The sequence below is a fragment of the Echinops telfairi genome, unplaced genomic scaffold (genome assembly GCF_000313985.2).
Source record: "Echinops telfairi isolate 266 unplaced genomic scaffold, ASM31398v2 ScPeMD7_7;HRSCAF=31, whole genome shotgun sequence".
In the NCBI taxonomy this organism is placed as follows: domain Eukaryota; kingdom Metazoa; phylum Chordata; class Mammalia; order Afrosoricida; family Tenrecidae; genus Echinops; species Echinops telfairi.
This window is the reverse complement of record NW_022103904.1, coordinates 29,307,150-29,326,218: the sequence shown is the minus strand read 5'-3', so window position 1 is coordinate 29,326,218 and position 19,069 is coordinate 29,307,150. Positions and strand designations below refer to the sequence as shown.

At 40.2% G+C, this 19,069-nt stretch overlaps 1 pseudogene; it reads right to left on the bottom strand.

The window, feature by feature from the left end:
* Window positions 1–7,279: 7,279 nt before the first annotated feature.
* Window positions 7,280–16,673, bottom strand: LOC101664214 (annotated as a pseudogene).
* Window positions 16,674–19,069: the final 2,396 nt, after the last annotated feature.

The following is a 19,069-nucleotide window of genomic DNA, read 5'->3' as shown; positions in this document are numbered from 1 at the left end:
GGGGGGGGGTTAGATATAATTCCCCTGAAAATAGGGACCAGACAAGGAACTCTTCTTTCACTACTCTTATTCGACATCGTAATGGAAGTCTTAGTCGGGTTAATCAGACAATAAAAAGAAATCAGGAGAATATAAATAAACAAAGAAGACATGAAATTCTCTATTTGTGGATGGTATAATTCTATAGAGACAGAACCCAAAGGATTGCATAAAACACCTGCCTCCTGGAGGGATTTGACAGAGTAGCAAGATACAAGAATAAGCAGCAGAAATCAATTGGATTCCTATAAACCAGCAAAAAGAGCTACTAAAAAAGGTATTACGAAAACAACACAATTCAAAATAACCACACAAAACATTACTTAGGAATACACCTAAACAAAGAAGCAAAAATCTATAAAGAAAAAAACTACAGAACATGATTACAAGAAACCAAAAATGACCCACATAAGTGAAAGAACATACCACGTTCATGGGTAGGCAGACATAATATTGCAAAAATATGACTACTACTTAAAGCAGTCCTTAGATGCAACACAATTCCAATCCAAATCCCAAATAAATTCTTTAAAGGAATGGAAACATGAATGACCAACTTCAAATGGAGAGAGGAGACCCAGGATAAGCAAAGAACTTTGCTTAAAAAGAACAAGGTAGGAGGCCTCGCACCACCTGACCTAAAAAGCTGCTATATAGTCACAGTAGTCAGTCTGATACAGGAACAATGATAGATAAATAGCCCAATGGAACTAATGACCAAAATCTACAGAACTCTACAACAGCTCAATAAGAAAATGACAAATGACCCAATTAAGAAGTGGATGAAAGACATGAACCGAGAGTTCACCAAAAATGACATTCAAATAACACATGAAAAAATGCTCATGATCCCTAACCATCTGGGAGATGCGAATTAAACCTATGATGAGATATCACCTTACACCTACAATGATAGCCCAATTAAAAAGCCAAACCAGAAAACAACAAATGTTAGACAGGAGATGGAGAAACTGGAGTTTGTAAACACTATTGGTGGACTTGTAAACCCATTCAATCACTATGAAAAGCAATACAGTTCTACTTAAAACAACTGGGAATGGAAAACACATATGATCCAGCAATACAGCTCTTGGGCATATACCCCAAAGAAATGAGACAAAACGAATATGCTCTCCCGTGTTTATTGAAGCAAAGTTCACAATTGGAAGAAGCTAGAAATAGACCAAGTGCCCAACAACAGAATAAAAAAAACTATGGTATATATACACAATGGAGTACTACGCATTTCTGAAAAACAGTAGTGAAAACAGGAAACACCTCCTAACATGGAAGAACCTGAATACTGTCATGTTGAGTAAAGTTAATCCATTTAAAAAGGACAACTACTGTATGAACCCACTACTATAGGAAAAACACCAAGACCTAGGGAGGCTTCTGCTCTCTGGCCACATATATTTCTGATGTAGTCTCACAAACAGAGGGGGCAGAAAGCCTGCCTAGCATCTATGAACCACACAGCGCTCCCATTATAGTATTCACATCTTAAGAACGACCTTGAAAGAGAAGACATTATCTCAGCTAGGGTCACTCAATAAGGCGGGAAAGGGAAAAAGTCATTCATTTGAGGCCATGAAACGTTGTGATAAGGTTACGCCAAGTAAACAGACACTCCTACAGGAGAGATAAGGAAACCTGACTGGAAATTCAAGTCAAGATCTGGGGAAGGGGGCATCTGTGTTTGGGGAGATGCATTTCCACTCTGTGGGTAAATGGAGAGGCACAATATCCCATCAGAAAGTTTTGCTTAACAATACTTATATTAGAGCCCAAGGAGAGAATAAGCCCGGTACAATATTCCTAATTAGACACCTTAGACCTAGTCTCTATCCAGCCTTTGGTGACCCAGGTTGTGTGCTATAAACTGTATGGTGGTCTTGGGCCAACTTTCATTGAGCACCCGCAAAGCAAGAGATCCTAATCAAAGTCCAATGACCACCAATTCTATGGCCTTGGGGTGGCAGTCATCTGTTTCTTCTCACACCAGGGAGTTTCAGGCTTAAGTCCAAGGGCTGCAGGTGAGTTTGAGGTAAAGCCCAGTTTGTTAGTGATTTCTACATGAAGTCCTTCTCATGTGTACCTTGAAAAGACAGCCATATGTTACCTATTTTAATTCTCTCTTTGCTGTACTATGACATGAATTAATCTGATAGGCATTGTTCTGCCTTTGTAAATGAGTGCTATTGGGAATTTTGCTCTAGCATCATCACCCAGTGTCAATGTAAACAGTACTCACTTATTTAAGAGTTTAATCTGTAAAAATCAACAACTCATGGAGCTGATCTATACTTGAATGATTCCTGTTTTCAACAGTATGTGAAATCCTACAACATTTGATAAATTAATGACACTATCAATAAATGGGAGCCCTGGTGGCATAATGGTTATGCATTGAGCTGTGATCCACAAGGTCAACAGTTCGATACCACCAGGCACTCTGTGGGAGAAAGAGCAGGCTTTTTACTCTTGCAAACAGACAGTCTCAGAAACTCAAAGGGGACACTATGAGTTGGCATCAATTCAATGGCAGTGAGTTTGGTTTTGTGGTTTTATCAATAGAATTACTTTAAATCCAGGGTGATGATTGATAATGCTATCTGCTATAAAATTATAATGCCTCTAAAAGGCAAACCGGAGACATACAGAAACTAACATACAAGTGAATGAATTTGGGGCTTGAACTTAATTCCGGCCCTAATCTAAGAACAACTAGTTCTTATGACATGGCCCTGCTTGATGCCTACCCTCATGAAGAGATCATGGGAGATATGGGTGGTACAACCACCAAAGTGGGGTGAAGAATGCAGACGGTGCCCAGATATAAAACAGAATAGTATCTGGGGGGATTAAAGATTTGTATTTAAACCAGCAGTCATCTAAGTGAGGCATCAACTAAGTCCACATGGAAAAAGCACACCAGCTACGTGATCAAAGGATGATAAATAATGAAATCCATATCTGAAGGACAGAATGGTAGCAGAGCTTAACACCCAATCAGAATGCCCAATTTGCTGAAGACTATGGATGCCACATTCAGAATATCTTAAACTAAAAGAACTGAAGAAAAAATTCAAGCCTCCAGTTGCAATCTTGAAAGATTCTACGGGAAAAAAAATATTGAATGGTGTAGGAAGTATCAAGAGAAGATGGGAAGAATACACAGAATCACTGTACCTAAAAGTAGTAGTCGATATTCCACCATTTCAGGTGTAACATGAGCAAGAACTGGGGCTGAAGGAAGAAATTCAAGCTGCACTGGAAGCATTAGCCAAAAACAAGACTCCAAAAATTGATGGGATATTAATATAAATGTTTCAAAAAGCTGATGAAGCATTGGAAATACTCACTATCTATGTCAAGGAATAGTGGAAGACAAGTACTTATCCAACTGACTGGAAGAGATCCATATGTATGCCCATTCCCAAGAAAGGTGACCCAGCATAATGCTAAAACTATAGAACTATGTCATTGATATCTTATGCAAGGAAAATTTTACTGGAGATCATCCAACAAGGGTGGCAGCAGTACATTGACAAGGAGCAGCCAGAGATTCAGGCTAGATTCCGAAGAGGACATAGAACAAGGAATATTATTGCTGATGTCATCTGGATCTTGGCTGAACACAGAGAATACCAGAAAGATGTTTACGTGGTTTTACTGAATATGCCAAGGCATTCAACTGTGTAGATCATTTCAAGCAATGGATAACCTTGTGAAGAATGAGAATTCAAGAACACTGCATTACGCACATGAAAAACTTGTACATGGATCAAGAGGGAGTTTTGAGAACAGAGCAAGGGAATACTGCATGATTTAAAATCAGGAAAGGTATGTGTCAGGGTTTTATCCTGTCAACATACTTATAATGTAAAGGCTGGGCAATTCATCAAAGAAATGGGTTTATATGAAGAAGAATGTGGAATCAGGATTGGAGGAAGGCTTATTAACAACCTGTGATGTGCAGATGACACAGCCTGGCTTGCTGAAAGTGAGGACGATATGAGGCACTTTCTGATAATGATCAAGGATTACAGCCTTCGGTATGGATTATGACTGAATGTAAAGAAGATCAAAATCCTCCCAACGGGATCATTCATTAGGTAGCATCATGATAAATGGAGAAAATGTTGAAGTTGTTAAGGATTTTGCCTTGCTTGGATTCACAATCAATGTTCATGGAAGCAGCTGTCAAGAAATCAAAAGATGAGTTGCAGGTAAACAAGAAGCCTTCTAGCTGAGAAGCAACAAAGCCCACATGGAATAAGCACACCAGCCTGTGTGAGCACGAGGTGCCAAACGGATCAATTATCAGGCATCAAAGAACAGAAATCATATCGCTGTGTGCTCACCTTCTTCATATGATCGCTGAAGACAAATAAGTGCATGAGCAAATGTGGTGAAGAAAGCTGATGATGCCCGGCTATCAAAAGATATAGTGTCTGGGATCTTAAAGGCTTGAATATAAACAAGTGGCCATCTAGCTGAGAAGCAACAAAGCCCCCATGGAAGAAGCACACCAGCTTGTGTGATCACGAGGTGTCAAAAGGATCAGGTATCACGCATTAAAGAACAGAAAAGGTGTACCCAAAGTTGGATATTGAATAAGGAAGACTGAAGAATCAATGCATTTGAATTGTGCTGCTGGAGAAGGATATTGGAAGTATTCATGAGCTGATAAATGGGCAAACCTATCTGTTTTGAAGGAAAGATGGCTAGAGCACTCCTTAGAGGCAAGGATGGTGAGACTTCATCTTATATATATTGAACATATTGTCGGGAGAGACCACTCTCTGGAGAAGGAGACAATATTTGGTAAATAGAGGGGCAGCGAAGAAAAGAAAGAGCTTAAGCATAGGAACAATTGTGAGCGTAGCACAGGACTCTGCAGTGTTTTTGTTCTGTGCATATGGTCACTTTGGTAGTCCAGGTAGACTAGAGAAATTCATAGAGACTCATATGTGGATAAGATAGAATTTTATATACAAGAAAAGTTTAAATATTGAGAAAACATGCCAACCCAGATCAAGTCCATAAGTCCAATATTAGCCCATACATCTGATACCAATCTATAAAGTCCTCTTCAGACTCACAAAATACGCAATGACGCTGAATGCAGGAAGATCACAGGCCAGTGTGTGGTAAGTCTCGTAGATCCAGTGTTGCAAACATCTCAGCGCTGGCAGGGGTCTCCATGTAGCTGTTCCAGCTCAGGACACTAGCATAGTCTCCACATGGTAGTTCCATGTCTCTCATCAGTAGAGAGTCTCTCAGGGAGTGAGCCGAGAGAGAAAGTTTGTCTCCTGCCTCCAAGGAGGAAATCCAGAAATTCCCAGACTCCTTAGGGGAAGGCCATGCCCACACAGAGACCTCATTGGCTACATAGTGATTGACAGCCTAGACTCCACCTCTATATGCTTAATCCTCAAATTGACAACAGATAATGTAACTACCACAGTCACCAACTCAGTGGCATTTAACAAGAAAAATAAACTTAGTGAGGGATATTTGCATTTATTTTTCTAGTTTGGTAATCTTTGCCTGGTGTGTGTGTGTGTGTGTGTGTGTGTGTACTATGCTCACTTCATAAATTGAGGTTGGGAGTCGGTGGTCCTTTTTTATATTCTGGAATAATTTGTGTAGAATTGGTGTCAACTCTTCTATGAATATTTGGTAAAACCATCTGGATGTGGGCCTTTTTGCTTTTGGAAGTTTTTAATAAGGTGATATATTTCTTCTTTTGTTAAGGGCTTCTTGAAATTTTCTACATTCTTTCTCTCACTGTGATTGAGTCAATTCTGGGTTTCTGAGACTGTAATTTTCATGGGAGCAGAAAGCATGGTCATTCTTTTGCAGAGTGGCTGGTGGTTTCAAACTGCTGACCTTGCTGTTAGCAGCCCAACATGTAACCACTTGGCAACCAGGGCTCCTAGAAATTTGTCTATTTCCTCTAGGCTTTTTAAGTTTTTGGAGTACAGCCTTTTGAAGTAATGTGCTATTTTCAAATTTAAATTTGGTTCTGCTGTGATGTCACCCATTTAATCATTTACTATTTTTTTTTAATTTACCAGAAAAAGACATTCTATCATTTATTGTGGGAGAAACACATACTTTCAAAAGTGACTAATTATAATTCCCTTAATAAGGATGAAAGTGACCAATTAAAGAGAGTCATTATGATATTCAAGTGTTTCATAAAGCTTTTCTTGTTGTTTCAAAATAGTCTGTAAAACCCACCCTTCTCTTGGGAATTAAACGGTTGATGAAAATTGAGGTTATATAACCCTGAAGTAATTTAGCAATTTTTCCACAAACATCTTACCCTTGATAATAAAAGTAATCTTTGGAATACTAGTGAAAAAATGGAAGACATATAGTAATCCCAAAGCAAAATTCATGTGGGCTTCTCCAGAAAGTCTAGGTTGTCTTAATTACATCCAGGTCTGAGTTCTAAGGACCAATGAATAAATCACTTATGTTTGTGTTTTTGTGAAAAGACAAGGAAAAAAATGCATTACCCAGGGTCTAAAGTATTTTTCTCAAATTCTTTCTTCTGTCCCTTTCAATTGGCAAAAAACTTCTAGGGTGTGTCAATAAATTACAATTTTTATGTCGGTAGGTGAGAAGTCCTCCACGGTTAGGAGCCACTTGTGCACTGCAGCCCACTGAGGAATAGATTACCAAATCAGGCCAATTTTTTCTTTAAAATGTTTTCCTGCTCACTGGTGGGAGAGAGAAAACGGCATGGAAGGGAAAAGCTGTGGAAAGCAACTGTGACCTTTTCTCTCAGCTTTCCCAAGTAAAAACTGTGACTCAGTAGATAATGGTTGATACTGTTTGTATCAGAACACAATTAACCTTACCCATGAATGACTATGAGGTGAAGACTATCAGCCAAAGAATTGAAGAGCCACCCAGTAGGGGCAATTGCATTGTGTCAGAAGAAAATGAATAGTTTTGAGGCTCATCCAACTCTTCCACTTCTTTATGTTCAGAGGCTATTCCACATTTGTAGACATAAATATAGGTAGGAATATTCTGGAGCAGGATGAAAACCTTGATTTTTAAATTTCATGACCAAATATGAAGTCATTGCTACATGGCTTCACCTCTCAATTAATAGCTATAACTTTAGAAATGCCATCTTTCCCAATGGTTCATCCAATTATCAGGAAGAGATTTCTTTACCTCTCCCATAGTCTATACTGGTTGAAATTCAGAGTTTCTAGAAACTATGCTCATCAGTCTTGCTGAACAAAGTGGTGGCATTATATCTTAGGGTTTAGGACTCTGTATATTCTAACAAAGAATATTTTCCCTGGGATCCAGGTAAGGAACTTCTTCCTTAGCAGTAGATGTTAACTGACTCCAGGTAATGTCAGTATTTTTAAAAGCATGTATGAGAAAGCTTCCATTTATAATTGTCAAGTACCCAATCAGGGTCCTGATGATATTGCCAACTTTCATACCATAACACTCCTTGAATAAGATGGTGGAGCAAGTCATGACCATGGACGTGAAGCACACATAGTAAATGGGAGTCACAAGAGAAGTATTAAAGGTGTCCAGTGCCTTGTTGAGATAGTTGATCTGTGATGTCACTGAGAGCTCAAGCATGGCTAACAAAATAAAGACCAGGGGATGCTTGCAAGCGCGCTTCCATTCTACCTTCATAGCAATCCCCAGACCCTTGACAGAGGAAATGGAAAACATTCCAATCATTGAACAGATTGAAATGTACACCAATATATTGATCTATCTCATCTTAGAAGCCATCACCAAAATCAGTACCAGAGAGATCACCATTACAATAACCGCAAAGGTTTTGAATCCTGGATCTCTTCATGTCATTTCCATTTCAGGCAAAGATGTGATTTCCTGGTTATTTTTTTAATTAATCATTTTATTAGGGGGCTCTTCAAAATCTTATAAACATCCATAATTCAATTGTATTAAGCACATGTACATATATTTCTGTCAACATTTCCAAAACATTTTCTTTCTACTTGAGCCCTTGGAATTAGCTCCTCTTTATTCTGCTCCCTCACTCACCCTCCCACCCTCATGAATCCTTGATCAATTATATATTATTAGTGTTATTTTGTATTTTATACTGTCATTGTCTCCTTTCACCCAAATTTCTGTTATTTGTTCCCTTCGGAGGGAGAGGGGCTATTTATACAACCTTGTGATCTGCTCCCCCTTTCTCATCCTTCCTGCCCCAACCCTCCCCCTACCTTCAAGATGTTGTTACTCCCACTACTGTTCCTGAGGGGTTTATCTGTTCTGGATTCCATGTATTGAGAGCTCTTACCTGTACCAATGTGTATACTCCAGTCGAGCCAGATTTGCAAGATAGAACCGTGTCATGAAAGGGGAGATATGGGGGGAAGGAAGCATTCAGGAACTAGAGGAATGTTGGTGCTATACTGTGCCCTGGCTGAATCATCCCTTCTTTGTAACCCTTCTGTGGGGGGATGTCCAATTATCTAAAGAGGAGCTTTGGGTCTCCACTCCAACACCCCTCATTCTTATCCATATAATTTTTTGTTCTGGATCATTTGATACCTGATACCTGATCCCATCGATACCTCATGATCACACAGGCTTGTGTGCTTCTTCTATGTGGACTTAGTTTCTTCCCTGCTAGATGGCTGATTATTTATCTTCAAGCTTTTAAGAATCCAGATGCTATATCTTTTGATAGCTCAGCATTATCGGCTTTTTTCACCACATTTGCATAAGCACCCATTCTGCCTTCAGCTATCGTGTTGAAAAGGTGAGCATCATGGAATGCCAGGCTACTAGAATGAAGTGTTCTTGCATTGAGGGAGGACTTGAGTAGAGGCCCAATGTCCATCTGCTATATTAATACTTAATATATAAATATATGATCATTATAAATTAATATATTTACATATATACATGCTTATACCTATACTGCTATAAATATCTTTTGACTCCTAATTCTTTCCTCTATTTCCTTTCACCTTCCTCCTATCCAACTATCATGTTCACTCTCCATTTGGCTCTCATAATTCCTCTTGGATACATTAAACTTGATCAAACCCTACCAAGCATTTTATGCACTCCTCTCCAGTAATTTTAGATCTGTTGTGGTTTCCGTGTCCCTGAGTTTGTTGGCTCCCTTCTCTCTCCCCACCCCCACCTCTCCCATGCCTCCCTGAGACCATTCGTCCCATTGTTTTCTCCTCAGGATTGTTTTTCCTGCCTATTTTATATAGATAGACATAGAGCAAAACAAAGAAAAAGATAGATAGTTGAGGTCTGTCTTCTGACCCTTGTGAGTGTTTTCTTATCAGGTCTGATGAGGTACCAAGCCCTGTCTCCCAAGTCAGAAGTTAATTTTCAGAATTCCTCGGGGACTTTGTTACTTTATTCCCCTTGCTGCCCTGTTGCACTCTCTTCATGTTTTGTCCCATGGTGTGCATGGCAAACTGGGCACACTTTCTGCATAGTGTCTGCAGTGCTGTCCCCCGTACACTATGGATCAGTGAGGGGATGCCTTGTCTCATGGTGGGGCCAGCCCTACGATCCTCTATGCATTGGCTGCTCTGGCCAGGGATGTCATGCCTGGGGCTTGGTGGGCCATGATGGGGATCTATCTATCTATCTATCTATCTATCTATCTATCTATCTATCTATCTATCTAATCTTTCTCCATCATCTCTCTCTCTTAGTTTCTCCCCGGCTACATCTTCAGTGCTGTCCTCTGTATTACATTCTTCTGGGGAGGGAGTCAGCATAGCTCAGCTTGGGCCCGGCCCTGTCATCCTCTCTGTTAGTTCACTCCTCTATGCCAGTATGTTGCCATCAAGGCTTGATGCTCTGGGATGAGATTTGGTTCCTGTGGAGACAAACAATACCTTGCCCCACCACCTTCATCTTTGTTTGTTTATTTTTCTTTCTTTTCCCCTCCTTTTTAGTTGGCGGCCATATGCACCCCTGTGTTGGGTCTGACCCCTGCCAAGGTGCCTCAACTTTGACCTGAGATTTATGCATTAAATGCTTATCCTCTGTGCCCATTGTATTTTTTTAATTTACCTCAGTGGACACATGCTGTACCTATCCCTTTGGGTTTGGCTAACTTTACTAACTTTAGCATATTTTCCTCCAACCCTTCCCATGAGATAATGTGTTTCACATGTTCATCACTGATTTTTAAGGGCTGCATAGTACTCCATTGTATGTATATACTAGAGTTTTTAAAAATTCATTCACCAGTTGATAGAAACTTAGATTGTTTCCAATTCTTCACGATTGTGAATTGCACTACAATTAACATTGGAGCACAAATGTCTGGTCTTGGTCTGCTTCTTACTTCTTCTGAGTATATGCCCAATAGGAGGGTTGCTGGATCATATGATAGCTCGAATTCCATTTGTTTTAGACTTCTGTTTGTTGATCTTGGATCCTGTCACTCTGCCATATTCCTCTATCACTTCCAGCACTCCTCGTGTGGGGCTTTTGGGGTCTTCAGTATATAAAATCATATCATTTGTGAATGACAATAGCTTCACCTCTTCTTTTCCCACATGAATTTCTTTAATGTATTCTTTTGCCTTATGTTGTTAACTAGGACTTCCAGTATGATGCTGAAAAAGGAGAGGGCAAGGGGCATCCTTGTCTGGTGCACTTTTCTCAGTGGGATTGTTTTTATCTTTTCTCCAGTAACTACTACATTGGCTGTTGGTTTTCATATATGGCTTGTATTATATTGAGGAATTTTCCTTCCATTCGTATCTTCTTCAGTGTCTTAAACAGGAATGCGTGTTGGATATTGTTGAATGATTTTTCTGCATCTATCGATATTTTCATGTGGTTCTTATCCTTTTTCTTGTCAATGTGGTGAATAATGTTGATGGACTCTCAGATGTTGAACTATCCCTACATCCCTGGAATGAATCCCACTTGGTCATGATGAATTACTCATTTTATATACTTTTTTTATACTATTGGCCTATATTTTGTTAAGGATTTTTGCATTGGTGTTCATTAGAGATATCAGTCTGTAGTTCTTGGTTCTTGTGTGATCCTTGCCAGCTTTAGGTATCAGTGTTATACTAGCTTCATAGAAAGAGTTTGGGAGTTTGCCATCCTTTTGTATGCTCTGGAAGAGTTTGTGTAGGATTGGTGTGAGTTCTTCCCTGAATGCTTGGTAGAATTCTTCTATGAAGCTTTCGGACTTGGGGGTTTTTTAGTTGGTAGTCCTTTGATAACTTTATTTCTTCTCTTGCTATGGGTTTGTTGAGGTTCATGACATCCATCTGGGATAATCTAGAGAGAGATTGTTTTTCTAAGTATTTGTCCATGTCTTCCAAGTTGTTGCATTCATTGGAAAACAGGCCTTTGCAGTACTGTGTAATTAACCTCTTCATTTCATTAAAGTCCATTGTGACTTCACCCATTTCACCCCTCATCTTGGCTATTGATGTTTTTGTTCCTGCCTTTCTTTGGTTAGGTTTGCCAATGGTTTATCGATCCTGTTCATACTTTCAAAGAACCAGCTTCTTGCTGCATTGATTGTTTTGTATCATTTTCTTATTTTTCCATTCATGTATCTCAGCCTTGGTTTTATTATTTCTTTTCTTTTGCTATTAGTAGGATTACTGTTTTGACTCTGCTCTAATTGATGGAGGCTTTGTGACAGAGCATCGATCATAAGGCCCTCTTCCTTCTTCATGTGTGCATTTATTGTTATCAAGCTTCCTCTGATAAGTGCTCTTGCCTTGTTCCAAAGGTTTCAGTTCGTTGTATTCTTTTTCTCATTGGTTTCTAAAAACTTCTGAATTTCATCTCTGATCTGGACCAGTACCCACTCATTTTGCAGTAGGGAGTTATTCATCCTCCAATTATTTGCCCTTGTTTTCTCAACCATTCTTTTGTTGATTTCCAGCCTTATTGTATAGTGATCCGACAGGGAGGTCTAAGTGATCTCTGTTTGCTTGAATTTATTCAGACTTGACCTGTGCCCCAGCAGGTAGTCATTCTTTGAGTATACGCCACACACATTTGAAAAGAATGTGATTTTTTTTTTTTTTGCATTTGGATGAAGAGCTCTAAATTTGTCTATTAAGTCAAGTCACCTAATTGTAGAGGTTAATTCTGTCCTTCCTTGTTCAGTTTCTTTCCCTGTGATCTATCTTTCTCAGAGAGCAGTGTATTAAAGTTACTTACTATAATTGTTGAGTCTGATTTCTTTTTCATCTTTTTAAAATTAATTTAAGTCATTTTATTGGGGGGCTCTTACAGCTCTTATAACATTCCATACATCAATTGTATCAAGCACATTTGTACATATGTTTCCATCATTGTTTACTAAACATTTATTTTCTATTTGAGCCCTTAGTATCAGCTCCTCTTTTTTTATGTCCCCTAACCTCAAGACCCCTTGAAAAATTATAAATTATTATTATTTTAATATCTTACACCTATCATGGTCTCACTTCACCCACATTTTTGTTGTTCTTCACTGGGGGGGGGGTTCAATTATTGTGAGAAGTTCCTCCTTCCTATCCACCTCCTCCCACCTTCCCCCTACCCTCCTGGTATTACTACTCCCATTCCTGGTCCTGAGCGGTTTATCTGACCTGGGTTCTATGTGTCGTTAGTTTTTATCTGTATCAGAATACATACTCCAGACTAGCCAGAACTGAAAGGCAGGACTGGGGCCATGATAGTGGGGGAGGTGAGGAAGCCACAAATAACCAGAGGAATATTGTGTGTTTCATTGGTGCTGTACTGTGCCCTGGTTGACCCATCCTTTCCTTATGACCCTTCTGTGAGGGGATGTCGTATTTTCTTCATATAGGGTTTGGGTCTGTTTGCTGACCTTTATAACTATCTCCCCACAAGTCCTGGGGAGTTCCAGAAAATGCCCATCCTAGCCTGAAGTCTATTTTAGGGGCTCCTCAGGGGCTTTGTGGCTTCATTTTGCTTCCATTGCTGATCCGTTATATTCCATTCATAGTTCACCCCACTGTGGGGATGGTCAGACCAGACTCACACCTCACCGTGTGTCCCCATTATTGTCCTCTGTCAGGGTATGCTCCCATGGGGGGAAGCATCATGTCTCAAGCTGTTATTGGCCCTACAGTCCTCCCTGTGCCTTATCAGCTCCATGCAGGGATGTCATCTTCAGGGCTTGGTATGCCAGTATGGAGTCTAGTCCCTCACTCTCTCTTTTTCCTTTTTGGTTTACTTTTGTATGTACATGGCAGGCTGGCCCCTCTCCCAAACCTAAAGGCTTAGTGTTGTCCTCTGTAGCACATACTTCTAGGTGTGGGGAGGGGGTAGTAAGCCAGCTCTGTAGATCTCTCTGTTCATGAGTTGCTTTGTGTGGTTCCATTGCCCTTCAAGGTGTGGCATGCCATGGTGGAGTTTACACTCACACTCCTATTTCTGTGGAGACATAAACAATACACCTCCCCACCCCCACCAGTGGATTAGTGCCCTACTCCCCTAGTGCCATTATCTACCTCTCTCCACCCCTTTTTCTACACACCTTCCTGCCCCTTCCACCTTCTGTATTAAAATGACTTTGTAATGTGTGAGATAAGTGGATTTTCTTCTGTACCTACTGTGCGAATTATACTTACCTCAATGGACTTATGTTGTACTTGTCCTTTTGTGATTGGCTAGCTTCGCGTAGCATAATTTACTACAGCTTTTCCCATGGGATGATGTGCCTCATCAGTGCTTTTTAGTGATGCATAATACCTGTGGTAGTTACATAATCTGTTGTCAATTTGAGACTTAAAAGTGAAAGAGTGGAATTTAGCCTGTCAATCAGATTGCAGCTTGCTGACCTCATTTGGAGATGCTAAGGAGATAAATAGTACTCTTACTCCTTGCGAGACATTCCTGTGGAGAAGACACATGGAGCTATGCTAGAGCCCTGGAGCTGAAAGAGCCATGTGGAGACCCGTGCCAGTGCTGAGATGCTTCTACTGCTACTGGATCCACAGACTTTCTACCCACTGGCCTGTGATCATTCTGCATTTGGCATCATTGCATTGTTTCATAGGTCTGAAGAGGAATTTATAGATTGGTTTCAGACATATGGGCTAATATGGGACTTATGGACTTGATCTGGACTGGGCTGGGATGTTTTCTCAATATTCAATTGCTCTTGTATATAAAGCTCTTTCTTATACACATCTGAGTATCCCTGGATTTGTTCCTCTAGTCTACCCAGACAAGCACATTATGGGACCAGGGGTACGGTACTAGAGAAACAAACCGTAAAGATGGAGACTGAATGCCTATTTGCCCACTGCCTCATAGTAATTTTTCTTCTTTGACTAGCCAGAGGTCAGATATGTCCATGCAGTTTACTTGGTTGTTTTCTGGAAAGAACAAGGGAAGTTAAAGTTTTGATTCTTTTCATTGGTTGTAGTATTTGGTTATTCCTGTGTGAAATGACAAAAATGAATGTGATTAATTTTTAATTACTGTGATTAATTGCTCAGGGGGCAAAATCACCTCTTAAATATTCTCAGAGGTGCTTAGAGGAAATCGCTGACAAAAGATCAAAATGGCTGACAGAAAGCCTGGCTCTGGTTTGATGCTGTCAGAGGCCTAATCCCATATTTTGTATCAATAGAATAGTTTAGATAAGGATTAAGATAAGGTGACGGTTTTAAGAATTGAGTTAGGATCTGATTCTACTTTGTTTATACTGATTTCTTCTGCTTATTATTGTTGATATAATGATTGATAGAAATTATTATTTGGAAATATGAAAATAGAGAGTTTGTAAGCCTTGCCTTATTCCATTAAATTGATCCAACACAACCAGGAATGCTACACCCTTCTCACTATCAATTTTAGGTTCCTTGCTAATCCCCTGTCACTGTCTCCACTAACCTCTCCATGTTTTTTCCTCTCCCATACCCACTTCCCCCAACTCCATACCATTGGTCCCCTACTGCCCCTTGGGATTGCTTATCTTGCCTATGTTATATAGCTAGACACCAAAAGACAAGAAAGAGAGAGATAGAGCACACAAATATAGCTCCAAGTCTAATTGTTGTCCTTACCCAAAGTAGATGAGTATCTCTCTGTTAAATAGTGATCAGGCCCTGAACTAATCCATTAGTTCAATCCCCTTTTCTTTCAGGGATCCATATCCTAGGACCCACTTACCCAACGGCACTTAATCCCCTTTTAGTCCTCAGCATTTGTATCTGAGGGGCTCGCCTTCTACAAGACCCCATTGCTCTTCCTGCAGTCAAGGATGGAGCAGTCTGGTGCCCCACCTCCAACCCCGTTACACCTTTAGACTTTCAGCATGGCCTCCTTGTGAATATCCCCAACCAGTTCAGATAGGGTGCTAAGTGCTGTCCCCCAAGTCAGAAGTCTACAATTGGGATTCTTCAGAGACTTCGTGGCTTTGCTCCCAATGATGGTCTGTGGCACTTCCCTCTTAGTTTGCCCCCATGTGGACAAGTCAGACATGCCACACTCTGAACTGAATCTTCAGTGTTGTCCTCTGTAGCGCTGTCATCTAGGGAGGGGACATCAATGTCAGCTCTTTTTAGTGACATAAATTTGAGGTATCTGTAAATCAAACTAATAATTTTGCTGAAGAAGTACAGCAGTTTGAGCTAGAACTGAGGAGAAAATTTGGGGCTTGAGGTACAGATGAGTATCAACAGCCACAGGAGTGGATAGAACCTCCATAAGAGCAAATAGAAGGGAAGACAAGGGGGCTCATTGACATCAGATCTAGAACATGATCTTCTCCTTATGCTCAAAATCCCTCAGGAACAGTAATGGGAATAGTGATACCATAACAGTAGGGGGAAGGTGGGAGAAGAAGGTTGAGGAAGAGGAAACCAATCACAATGATCGACATATCCTCACCAACCCCCAGGGGGGACAAACAACAGAAAAGTGCCAAACAGAGAGAGCTGATGGTGTAAGATATGAAAATATTTTATAATTTATCAAGGGTTCATGAACGTGGGAAGGTGGAGGAGGGAAAGAAAAAAAGAGCAGCTGATATCAAAGGGCTCAAGTAGAAAGAAAATGTTTTGAAAATGATGATGGCAACTTATGTACAAATGTGCTTGATACAATTGATGTATGGATTATTACAAGAACTGTAAGAGCCCCAAATAAAATGATTTATATAAAAATAAATAAATAAAAGGTAGGGGAAGCTATGCCTCTTGAGTGCTACATCTATTAGAAAATTCTGAGCATAAGGATCTATGGGGGAGGGGGGGCTCTGCTTTTACAAGAGGGGCTGAAAACCCAACTCCATCTAAACCCGGATGAGCCTGCTTGCCCTGCCTTGTTTGTCACAAGCCAAAGATTAGATTATGGTTTTGGTCTGATACACGGGCAGCCAGTTAGCAGAGCAGGATGTGTGTGTCATTGGGTGATGGCAGTCTCTGCATCTCCATGCCCTTGGCTGCACTCTGGTTGGCAGTTTAAGGGAGTGAGACTTGGCACAGAAGCCAACAGTGCCTCAGCAGATGGGTGTCTTACTCTCATGACAAATGGGTGTGGGTTCAGATTTCACAGATTCTTTTCCTCCAAGTCCTTTCAGGCTGCAATGACCTCACCATGATGTTCATGTCCCCTGCCATCTTGTGTTCTTGGGCAAATATCTTGTCAAAGACAAAAACAAGGAACTGAAGGCCAGAGGATTTAGCGTGGTGTCTGGCACCTACTTGCTTCTTGAAACTTTGATGAATTAAGTGTCTCTGTGTCTCTCTTGCTTCTCCATAGCCCTGGGTGTCACAGTTAGGGGAAAAGGCTGAGAAGTTAGACAGATGGTTTCCTGAGTTGGTGGGATTTTGCTGAGCTTGTGAGTCTAGGCTTCTTGTCCTTTAATGGATGAAACAAGCCAGCAAGTAATCAGACAGGTACATAGATGTTAGAGATATTTTCAATAAAGTTTGTGTTTGAGGTTCAAGTCAATTTTAACCTACAGCAGTTGTGCTTGGCTCTAGAATGTGGATATGGTGTCTAGTTTTCAGAGAAGTCTCAGAACTTCAAGGCAGCCTTGAGATCATGCATGGTATTTCCATAGTTCTACGATATTGGTGAAACGGTGAGAGGTTTAGGCGGGTTCTTCATAGAAAGCAGCATGTCCACACTGCCATCAGCACAATTCAGCATCTACCTTCAGATAGGACCTTTCTGAGATATGGAATTTAGCACCTTTTCAGACAGGTATACAGTCCATTTCCTTTTCCCTGAAATGTATCCCCCCAAATGACAGCTTTGCATGATGGACAGCTTTTCAAGAGATGATTGCTTGGTGTTTATGTAAAAAAATGAAAACAAGAAGACAAAAACATCTCAGTTTATAATAATCATGATCTGTGGGACTTTCTCACCTTACTGGTGTAGCTAGGGTTCACCTGGTCTAGCTCTGTGTTATCTGTATTCTAGGGAAGATGGGAAACTTTCCCATACTCAGTCTTGCCAGCCCCAAGACCCACAGCCCCAAAAAAAAAAAAAAGGATAATTCCCCAAGGTTCTGACATCATTTTACCCTATGCCCAGGTCCCAGGCAGCCAGGAATGTTAACAATCTTGGACTCTGGGCCAAAGGCTGGGTGGGGCTGTACCCAAGTCCTGTCCTGGTCTCCCAAGTAGCCAAAGATATCTCACCTGGCTTTGCCCCATGGGATTTGTGGGTAGAGTGATGGTAGTAAATGTGACTCTGCAGACCCAGGAATTTCTAGAATGGTCTTCAGAACTCTTGCATGAATAGAGACCTGACCCTCATTGGTAAATGGAAACAATATGACCTTGTAATTAGACCAGGTTCTTTGCTCATTCGAAGCCTTTCCCATGTCTGATATTTAACTTTAAAAATGCTTTATTGTGGTAAAAATATATAACAAAATTGTCATTTTATCTATTTTTAAGTAGACAATTTACTTCAATTAATTGAGTTGACCATGTTGTGCAATTGCCACCACTATTCATTTCTAAAGGGTTTTCATCACTCCAAACTGTTTCTCCTATAGCCACAAGTAACCTTTTGCCTCTATACATTGACCTGTTCTAGATATTTCACCACTCATCTGTAAGTTTATCATACTGTAGAGGCTTCCATGTTGCTCTCATGATAGAAGCTATGCTACCAGAGTTTCAAATATCAGCAAGGTCACCCATGGTGGAAAGTTTGTCAGAGCTTACAGAATAGGAAGAAGCATCAGACAGACCACTGAATTTTGAAAGAAAGAAAAAAGCCACTGAAAACCAGCAGAACACTGTCTACTTAAATGTGTAAAGACATGGAGTTAGAAAACCAAAAGGAAAGAACAAGTTCAGCATTTCTCAAGCTTAAGTAATTGAAGAAAAATTCCAAGCCTTGATGGATTCTATGGACACTATTTTATACCTAAAAGAAAATTGGAAGACAGCTATCTGGCCAACAGACCAGAAAAGATCCATGTCCTTACCAAAGAAAGATGATCTAACATAATATGGAAATTACCTATTAATATGATTAACAGTACATGTAAGTAAAATATTTGCCGAAGATAACTCACAAAAACACTTGTAGGAGTATGTCCAAGTGATATTCAGAAAATGACATGAAACCAGGGATATGACTGCTAATACCAGATGAATTTTGACTGAAAGGAAGAATACCAGAAAGATGTTTCCTTGTCTTTTATTAACTATGCAAAGGGATTTGTCTGTGTGGATCAAACGAACTAAGGAAAACGTTTTAAAGAATGGGATTTTAAATCATGAAAGGGGTGTGTCATGGTTGTATTCTTTCACCAGAGTTGAGCAAATAATCTGGAAGGTGAACCACATGAAAAAGAATGTTGCTTCTGAGCCAGAGGAAGACTCATTTATAACCTACAATGTGCAGATTACTCAGCCTTGCTTGTGAAAGGTGAAGTTGATTTGATGTAGACCAAAGACTATAGCCTTCAGTATGGATTACATATCAACTTAAAGAAAACAGAAACTTCACAACTGCAGCCCCAGGCAATGTCATGACTAATAGAAAA